We start from the raw sequence: 11,190 nt of genomic DNA, 5'->3' as shown, positions 1-11,190 counted from the left end.
TACGAAGGTATAAGGTATGTATCCCATGGGTTATTTGCTAAAACTCATACGAAGAATAAATTCTTACGAGAGTAAAGCATTCACCCTGACTAATTTGGATCGAAGCTCGTGTCTAGAGCTTATGTTATGCAAATGCGAGTGATGTGTGTGAGGAGGAACATACCTACCTTCGACCCAAATGGAAAACAAAACAAGGAAAAAAATGATAAAATCTTGACAAAGCTGAAAGCCAAAAATAAAATATTAGTATGACAAAAAAACGAAGCAATTAAAATTTCAATAAACGGATCAGAAGTTAACTAAAGATTTGAACTCATAATTTCGACCACAACGACAATGTGTAAGCGACTTACAGCTCGACTCTAAAAAACGTCCCCAGCAGAGTCGCCAAGCTGTCATAACCATTTTTAGGTAAAACAATTAAATATTGTTTTTAAAAAACGATTATGACTTTAATTTGTAAAAATCGGTGATTTCGGAATTAATTTGAATAAAAATAGAAAAGAGTCGCCATCGACCTTTGAGTTAGGTAGGTCGAATACCTAAAACCGTCTATCAAACCAATTTTAAGGAAAATCATTTTTAAGACAAAATTCGGTCTGCGTTACCAAAGATTCATTTAAATGGATTCGGGAGTCGGTTACGTGTGGAGAAGGGTAAGCACCCCCACAACGGCCAAAATTGGTACTGTGTCGCTTACACATTGTTGTAAATAGTGGAAATTACAAATCGAATATAAAGTTAAAATATGATCTATTTATCGAACATTGATTAATTTGCTTCGAATTAAATTAATTACAGAAAATTCTTTAACTCGAAAAGAAATATCAAAATTAGTAATCCTCCATCGGGAAAGCTAACTCGACTATTCTTGTCAATAAAAGAATATTCCCTCATTGATAAATATGCAAATCGAATATAAATAAAATTGACGTTTGCAATTGAATAAAAGGAAATAAATAGTGAATTAAAAGTAACACACATTGCATTATTAAAATAAATTAATTAGTAAAATATACTCTACTTGTTGCAAGTTCCTATGTCGTTAAAATGTCGTATCGGATCGTACCACTTCGACCAAGTGGTACTTTCCACGCCCATTCTACGCATACGTGTTCTTGAAAATATAATCGAATATTTCGTACATAGATAAAAAATAATATAAAAAATGTAATTGCAAATACAAAAATAAAATATTTACGTTAAATGAAATTAAGAACATTATTTGCATAATACAAATAACCGAATAACAAGTACAATAAAATCATACATAAATGACTAAAATAAAATATTCACAAATGTCAGGGATAAATTCGAACATCAACCAAAATACCTAACATATAAAATCAGGGGCTAAAATGAAACTATTACAAACATTGGGACCAAAGTCAAATATCCACAAAAATGACATAACATACATTAGTAGGACTAAATATAAACAAGGAAACATAGATGCCCAAACAAAAGAAAATAAAATAGACATTAAACCAAATATATTAAAGAACAGAAAATGACTAAAATACAAGCAATTAGAACTTGAAGCCAAAAATTCAAAAATTCAAAGTTATATTCAGTGATTAAAATAAAATAATTACACAATACGAGATCAGATTCAAACATTCACGAAAGTAGTAATATAAAAGAGTAAGGACTAAAATGAAATAAACAGAACATAAAAGATCACAAAGTAATTAAACCAAACATCAAACAATGACTAAAATAGAATATACGAATATGGTGACCAAATTCAAATAACAGTAAAGATAATAAAATGCATGGGATCAGTGATTAAATTGAAATATTTGAAAATATTAAATCCAGAATCAAATATAGACAAATATGATATAAAACATGAACAGTGACTAATATAACATTTGCAAATTTCATGACCAAATCCGAATATCAAAGGAAAATGCACAATAAACTGAAACAGTGACTAAAACGAAATAAATATAAATATCACAACCAAATTATAATATCAGCAAACATAATATACAAATTAATGACTGAAATGCAATCATTAAAAACTAAAAGGCTCGAAATAAAACAGTAATAATTTCATTAAATGACTTAAATAAAGCATTACAAAGGAGAAGGGACCTAAAGTGTAGTTACCCCATGCTTGCAAAACACGGGTGCCCAGACCCTTGAAACGGCGCCGTTTTAAAACCCGTTTAAATACCCCCTTTATATGTTTGAAAATTCATCTCCCTTCATTCTTCTCCCCTTCCATTTCACAGAAAGAGAGAAAGAGAGGAAGCTCTCTGGAGCTTCAACCGAAGCCCAGAATCTGAGGAGGCTTCGCCGTGCCGGCCGCCGTTGGTCGGCGATCACCGCCGTACGCCACCGCCAGAAAAAAAGAAAGGAGGGCACCAACTGAAACGCCTCAACGCCCTGGTCATGAATCCGGGGTTAGTTTCCCCGAAAAAAGGCTCAAACGCTGTGAATCCATGAAGAACCCTTCGGATTCTTCGACTCCGGCGACCTTAGATTTTAACGATGGAACGAGGTAAGGGTTTCTCTCCTTGGTTCCTCTACACTCTCCATATTTTTTCCCCTATTTCATTTCTTTTTATGTTTTTATTTTTTTTATCTTCTCTCCTCTCTGATTTTCTTTTTTCTCTGCAAAACCCGAATGCCCCCTTATCACATATTTCTCTCTTCTTTTATGTTGATCTCTGTGATTGGTTTGATGGATGATTGATGTTGTCAATGAATAGATATGGTCATGGCAGGATTAGATATGCCTTGGGATTTCTCTTGTACTTGCATCTTATTTTTTATTGATTTTTATATGTTCTTCACTGTTGATAGATTGATGGAGGGACCTTCGGTCACTGTGGATGCAGGCGGCCGGCGTCAGAGGCTGTCGGTGAGGGGATGCTTGGCTTGAGCGGTGGCTAGAGATGAGAAGTTTGGCTTGTGAAGCTCATGCGCCTGAGAGAGTTGAAGCGGCAGTGGCTGGCTTGATATTTTAAGGTTAGAAAACCCTAATCTATTGAGCTTCGGGCCGGGTCGGTTCAAATCCGGGTCGGGCTCCAGTTGGATTTTGGATCTTGGGGTTGGGTCACTTGTGAACTTGTATGTATTGGGTCATGTCTGTTGGGCTTGGTGTTTGGGGTCAGATTGTGAAGCCTACAAAAATTGTGACATGTAAATTAATAATAATAATAATAGTAATAATAATAATATAACGATAATAATAAATATTAAATAAAAAAACCCGGACAAAAACGGGTGTCTACACAAATATAATAAAATAAATGATCCTTTAAAATCATGAAGTGATTTCAATGGTAATTTCTCGTACTTAGAAAGAAAACGAGAAGTATCACAGCCATCACATTTATTAAACTAAAGTTATGCAACAAATAAAGTCGTATTAGTGAAGATTACCAAGCCTTTAAGATAGATGAAGAATGTTTAGGAATTTATAAATACGGAAACAAAACCTTCTATTAGGGTCGAGAGGTCTATTTTCGATAGGTTTAAATACGAGAACAATTTCTTTTTCTACCCTCCTTATCAATTTTAAAAGGTTATAATTTTTCATTTGTTTCACGGGATGGTACACGTTCACTTTAAATTGTCGAATAGAGCTAACCAGGTGGATTAGGACGACTTGCTTTGTAATTTAAATTAAACATGTATCACCTTTTAATTTATTATGTAGAGAATGAAGTGATGTGGATGAGTCCGTCATGCTTAAATAAATAAAAGAATTTCACGCAATCAAACTATTAACTATCGAATACACCATATTTAAAGTCTAATTAATTGAACAAACTACACCAAATTTACCAAATTAATGGGTGAATTAGGACTATAAAAAACATAAAGAGAACTAAAAAGGCATACCAAGATAAATAATTAAATTAAATGATGGATGAGCATGTCACATAAATAAATGCATAAAAAGAAAATCGAATAATTATAAAAACAGGATCAAAATGCATTTAAAAAATAAATTTTGGGGACTAAATTGCAAAACAAGGTTCAATTAAAGGGTTTAGTGACCAAAATAAATTGCCAAATGAAAATACAATGACTGCGGAAAGAATAAAACTATTAGGTAATTACAAACCGATCCCTCCTATAAAAACCCTTTATTCATCATTTTTTTTTTTTTTTTTACAATTCTTGCATTCTCTCTCAAAAGAAAAAAACAAAAACTTTTTTCTCGTTTTTTCCCTCATTTCTCACTTCCTCTCTTTGTGTTTTGCAGAGGTTTAAATAACCTTCAACCGTGGCTTTCTTTCATTTGGGGCATGGGTTTAATTCCTCGATTTATGGGATTCATTTCATTTTTGGTTGATTTGCTTTTGTGTTGGATTGTTTTCTTGTTTTATTGTACATTTGGGTTGCTGGCATGATTCTAATTTCTCGTGATTCTCTTGCCAAATCGAAAATAGAATAACTTTCCTTTTTTTGATCTGCCGTGGCCTTCACGCGCGGCCACCTGTGATGCTTCGTGGACTGTTGGATGGCCTTAGCCAAATCCAACGGCCTTGACTTGTGTGGTGCCTGATGTCTTTGTGATTAGGGTATAAAACCCTAACCTCTCATTGAATCTACTTCGTTGAAGTCTCCTTGATCTGACGGTCCACGTTTGTATGGCGCTTTGCATAAGATGGAAGCCCTGGCTCACTGAGTCAGGCAAGCGGGCTTCTTTAGTGGGCCTATAGGCCTGTTTTATTCTGAATCTCTTTTTGGACCCTCAATCTATTTGGTCAGACAGATTAGGTTACTTGCATTTTGGATTTTGGACACCATTTGGACATGCGAAAAAACAAAATAAATAAATAAATAAAACCAAATAAAATGAAAAATAACAAATATAATATATATTTTAGAAATTACATAATCTTTCAAAATCATATATATATATATATATATACCACACACATTCTGGAAGCATATGACATAATTATTTAACGACTCCAAATGAAAATAAATGTCTACAGTTAGAGCTGAGAGGGCGGTGGCAATATGGTAAAAGGTGACAGTTGTTTTTGCAAACAAATCTCCGAATATAATCATGAGTTTACACTATCGTCTCATGTTGCTTCGTAAAGGGGGTCTCGATATGCGATCCTATATAGCTCAAGTCAAGTTTGTGCTGGGTTGGCCAATTATGGAGCTCCGGTGTCGGAATATGAGCAAATAGTAACGATTTTAAATGGCCTTCCACCAGAGTATCGGCCGTTCGTGGTAGTGATCTGTTGTCCTTAGAACATGTTGCTTCTATGTTGATTGAAGTGGAGGTGCAATAGCAAACGTTTGATCAGGTTGATGGTTTACAGCTGAGTGCTCATATGGCTAACTTTAACGGTTGCTGGTTCCTTTGGTGGTGCTCCGATTGTGCATACTGACGTTGCTAGCATTGATGTTGTGAATGGTGGTCGTGGATCTTCTTATGAAAGCGGTGGTTATTCTGGGACTGTTTCTGCTGATCGGGGTGGTTATTCTAGTGGCACGCATGACGGTTAGGGTGGTTATTCTAGCAACGCACCTACTGGTCGAGGTCGTGGTCGGAATCAGGAATATCAACTTTGTGGCAAGATCTGACATCTTGTCGATCGTTGTTGGTACAAGTTTGATAAAACGTTCATGGGTGTTGGAACGACTGCTGCTTTGGGGAAGTTGTTCAAGACCCGTCATTTCATGTTTGTAAGGTTCACTCTTCCTCTCGAGGGCCTGTGTTTACGTGCGTTAGGGGTTCTCAAGATGCCTCAGCAGTAGCTCTTTGTGGTGTTATGGGTCCCGGTTTCAACCATAATAATGATCAGATTTGTGCTTCGTGGTGTGTTGATTCCGAAGTCACTTATCACATTACGACGGATGCTACTTGTCATAACCGATTTTCGCCCGAGGCGGGAAAAAATTTAGTACGACTTGGGGTTTTCTTTGAAAAGGATTTTAGAATATTTTGGAGTCGCCATCGACCTTTTGAATTTGGTAGGTCGTATACTTAAAAATTTTCTTTTAAAAGATTTTTAAGAAAACATCTTTTTAAAAGATTTACCAGTCTACGTGTAACCAGAAATTTATTTTTTAATAATAAAAAGGGTTCGGGGTCGGTTACGTGTGAGGAAGAATAAGTACCCCCACAACGCCCAAAATTAGTACCTATCGATTATATATTGTCTCGAAATAGTAGAAATCTAAGAATTCGAATACATATTTAAGTTACGATTCCATTATTCCGAATTCAACCATACATTATTATAGAACAAAAAATTCTAAGGAAAAATAGAAAATATTCTCATATTTCCAACTGAAGATAAAATACTCCCTAAAATACTTTAGGACAAATATTTCTCTTTACAACTGAAATAAAAGGAATATAATAATTTTTCCTAAGAACTTAATATTAAAAATTTTATTTCTTCCAAAGAAAGAAAATAAACCCATTAATCTGAATTATATTATTAGAAAAGATAAGGGATATTCAATTATTTAAAAATACCGAGCCTTAATCCCTAATAAACTTAGACGAATTGTCTCGATAAGTTTAAAATAGTGAATATTTCCTTTTATCCTCAAAATCAATTAATTTTAAATACAATCAAATTTTAAAGGTTTTTGTAGTGGGATATTTGTTTATTTTAATATATCGGGAAAAAGACATCTAGTTATCTTAAGACTGTCCCTTCTTAATATTTTAAAATAAATAAACATTGCCCTTAATCCAATTATGTAATCAGTTGGGTTATGCTATTTCAAATATATTCGAAATGTTTAGAACTAAACGTACAAACAAATTTACATGGCAAAAGCTAAAATTAAAAAATACTAATTGGGAACAAATAAATGGAAACTAAAGTAAAGATAAAAATTAAATGATATTCAATGCTGGAAATAAAATTGGACTAAATTAACAAGTGCATACTTTTAAGAATAAATATTACGTTAAATAAGCAAACAAGCATAAATATTACGTTAAATAAGCAAACAAAATATAATTACTAAAATGAACATTAAAAAAATTAAGGTTTTAAATAATAAAGATTAAATAATAAATACAAAAATAAACATTACAACTGTAAATAAAGAAATTAAAGTACTTAAGTTAAAAAAACATAAAATTGTACATTCATCTAAATTTTAAATAATAAAATATAAAACATATGCATCACTTAAAATACATACTACAAATTTTACAAGACAAATATAATACATTACACCTCAACTAGGGACTAAAAAACAGAGAACCAGAATCAGACATGCAAAACATAAGTTACCCATTAGAAAAAATTAGTCTACTAAGTGACTAAATTGACAAAAAATAATTATAGGGCACATTTGAAAACAAACATAATTGAAGAAAAATATAGATTTGGGACTAAAATAAAATGCTTGAAAAATATGAGAACCAAATAAAAACAGAAAAGATCCTATTCGAGGACTAAAATATGATAAGCAAATATACAAAGACCAAATAAAAACAAATAAGACTAGATTTCAGGACTAAAATTGAAAGATCATAAACTAAAAAAAAATTAAAAAAACACGGAAGATTAAGGACTAAAATATAAGATAATGGAAAATTTAATGGCTCCTAAAATGAATATCCCACATGCGAATCAGGAACCCATAAATACCCATACGGTGTCATTTCAAGCAATCATATATATCTATGATTTTATGTTCAAAGTTAACCCTAAACTCATTTTCCATCTTCTCATCCTTACAGCCACTCTCCACACCCTCTACTCTCTACGGCGACCACTTTCAAAAACCCTTCAGACCCAAAGTTGGCCACCGTAAATTGGTGGCCATTTTCACTCCAATCGCCTCCGACCGACCGCCAGCAATCCTATATGACCAATAACTTAACCGCCATGAATACTCATGACCGAGAACTCCAGACGCTACTAACGATGGTGAGCTAACTCTAAAAATAAGCCTAACCTAACCCTAAACACTCTTAACTTTACTGTTATGGAACCATAAAACACTAAGACTACATACAAAGACACCGACCGAAGCCAAACGACCACCGTTACCCTCTATCGCTCGAGTCTCTCCACCCCGATGGCTTCAACTCCGGCAGTCGACTCCTCGGCTAGGTAATTTCCAGACTTCTCTCTATTTATTTTTCGTTATCTTTGGAATCTCTTATTCCTTGAAGATGAGTTTACAGCGTATTTTTGTAAGGATTTCGAACCCCCCATTACAATTATTTTCCCTTTTCTGTTCTTGTTTTCTGCTTGCCCCCCCACTGTTGGTTTCATTGGATTTTATATCCATTACATATGTAAAGATAATAAAATAATTGCTTGTTGGTAGATGTGGATGGGGAACCGAGTTGTTTGGTGTGTGCTCGTGGGACAATATCGGCATGATCGCGGTATGGGACTGCTGGTAGTGGTTGACCAACATAAGTATGGGTAAATGCACAGTTTTGGGAACAACAAGGTATGGGCAACGCTTTGGCCAAGGTGGAGGCATGGGCATGGTGGGTTAGTGCTTCACGTGGGGCATGAGTGAGTGGATGTGAGTGGATGTTTTTTAATTCAAATATGGTGCTCACAGCTGCCCCTCTTTGCTCATTGCTGTAAAACGGGAATGAAGCAAAGATAATAGAGCACCATTTTCCATATTGGTCTATTATTGTCACATTGTGAACTCTTCACTGGGAATATCAATTCTTCTCCTTCTGTGAAATCGTCGAGTCATTACTGCAAATGATGTCATCTTGCTTTGTTCTCTTGGCTGAGTCTTTATCTTCAGTTCTTCAAGTCGCGAGTTCTTCTGGAAATGTTGATCCAAGGTTGAACAAGTTCTTCATTATGGATTATCTACTGGCAATGTTGGTCCCTCGAGTGAGGCGTGCTGATTCAACTCCATTTGTGATGAATCGAGTATCGAAAATATTGAAAACACCCTGCCCAAATGTCTTATAGATGGCCTGAAGGACTTACGCATCATGCTCGGAAGACTTACTGATGGCCTGAAGGACTTACAAATCAAGAAACCCCCGAAGGCTTAGTTTCTAAAATCTCATTTGAAAACATCCTGCACTGAAGGTCTTATGGATGGCCCGGAGGACTTACGCATGATGCTCGGAAGACTTACTGATGGCTTGGAGGACTTACAAATCAAGAAACCCCCAAAGGCTTAGTTTCTAAAATTTCATTTGAAAACATCATGCACTGAAGGTCTTATGGATGGCCCGGAGGACTTACGTATGATGCTCGGAAGACTTACCGATGGCCCGGAGGACTTACAAATCAAGAAACCCCCGAAGTCTTAGTTTCTAAAATCTCATTTGAAAACATCCTGCACTGAAGGTCTTATGGATGGCCAAGAAAACTTACTCATCATGCTCGGAAGACTTACTGATGGCCCGGAGGACTTACAAATCAAGAAACCCCAAAGGCTTAGTTTCTAAAATCTCATTTGAAAACATCCTGCACTGAAGGTCTTATGGATGGCCCAGAGGACTTACGAATATTGCTCGGAAGAGTTACTGATGGCCCGGAGGACTTACAAATCAAGAAACTCCCGAAGGCTTAGTTTCTAAAATCTCATTTGAAAAAATCCTGCACTAAAGGTCTTATGGATGGCCCGGATGACTTACGCATTAAGAAACTCTTGAAAATCAAGCTCAGTTTCTTAATTGTCACCAATGAACCCCTACATATCACGTTGGTTCCTCAAACTTAGTTTCTTATAAAAATTCATTGAAAATCGTCATCAAGAAACCCCTGAAAATCAGGCTCAGTTTCTTAAAAACTTTTGAAAATATTATGTTGTTTGGGTAACGTGACCCCACATCAAAGTAATGATTCTTCTTGGATCGGGCTCCTCAATTCTTGAGGTTCTACCAATCGAAATACAATTCCCTTCATTCAAGGCTTGAATTCTGTCTTTTTCTTCTCTTTTTTTTTTTAGAAAATCTATAAAAAAATATGCTTTGATGCATGAAATATGAATGCAACATGTAATGCATGACTTTCTTATGTGCAAAAATATCAATCATTAATCATCTTTTGACTTCAAAATGGATCTCTCGGTCTTCCTTCACTCTCGTATGGAGTTTCCCCCTAACATCAGCATGGTCAAACTAATCTTGTGGAACAATCATGTCCCTCTCATCTTCCATCTTTTGTCTTGCTCCTTCAACATGATTCTAAAAGAAGTGTTTCCTCATTTGAATTCTTGTTGCAATCAGGTTGATGACTGGGCACCTTGTACATCTTTGACTCGATTTTTCAATCAGAATTGTTTCTCTAGAGTTTTTTTGCTAACTGCAGCATGAATAAACCATTTCTATGGGTAAATTATGCTTGTATTCATCTTTCGCCCCTGGCACTCCAAGCGACGGGGGTTATTCACCATGTATATTTGGTTTGAATCTTGTGATCTTAATGACATCTTGTTTAAGTAATGCCCCAATGCGGGTACTCATGGCTCTCTATGTGCCAAAATCTAGATCTTAAAGGGTCTTGCTCTTTGTATCACTAACCAGTGATGTTAACGAATAGCTTGAAGGCTTCTCTTCATGATGTCACCATCAGATGGACACTTAAGAATTGATCATAAGTTTCATTTTATTTTTTATGAGTTGGGATATGTGCCAACTAAGGCAATCATCTGCTTCTGATAATGTCACAATGAAGTGTTAGAAGTTCCATCCTCTAGTCCTTATGACCTCTCAGACTATCTTCTTTCAAGAAACGCTTCATTGTTCTGGCATCATTTGCTTTTTTCTTAACTAGAGGCAAAATGAGCCTCATCAGATTCAAGGATCTTTTTCACTTGAGACTTTCCTGCTTGAAAATGTTTTTTTAAATGTGAAAAAAATCGTTGAATAAATTTAAAAAATGTTATCAATTTCTTTCGACTCACAATCAAAACAAATTGTAAAGCGAGAATTCATTGAATATCAAATAAACCAAATTTTCTTTTAATCCTTCAAAAATTATATACATTTGAAAAGTGTAAAAATTAATGCTTATAAAAGGCTCAGGCTAACTTGGGAAGGTAGTGTGTTTCAGGTTAATTTGGGGAGGTAATGTGTTTCAGGTTGGCTTCTTGCGTTCTCGATTCTGATGTTCATTGATCTGATGAAGCAACCGTCATGTTTCTCTTCTAGAAATGTTCACTGGTTCCCAGCCCTCGCGAGCGCCTTTGGATTGTGCAATGCTTTATCAAGATATGTATAAGATTGTCCTTTTGTAC

Source organism: Hibiscus syriacus, unplaced genomic scaffold (genome assembly GCF_006381635.1).
Source record: "Hibiscus syriacus cultivar Baekdansim isolate YM2019G1 unplaced genomic scaffold, ASM638163v2 tig00110121_pilon, whole genome shotgun sequence".
NCBI classification, from domain to species: Eukaryota; Viridiplantae; Streptophyta; class Magnoliopsida; order Malvales; family Malvaceae; genus Hibiscus; species Hibiscus syriacus.
Note: the sequence above shows the minus strand (reverse complement) of the source record.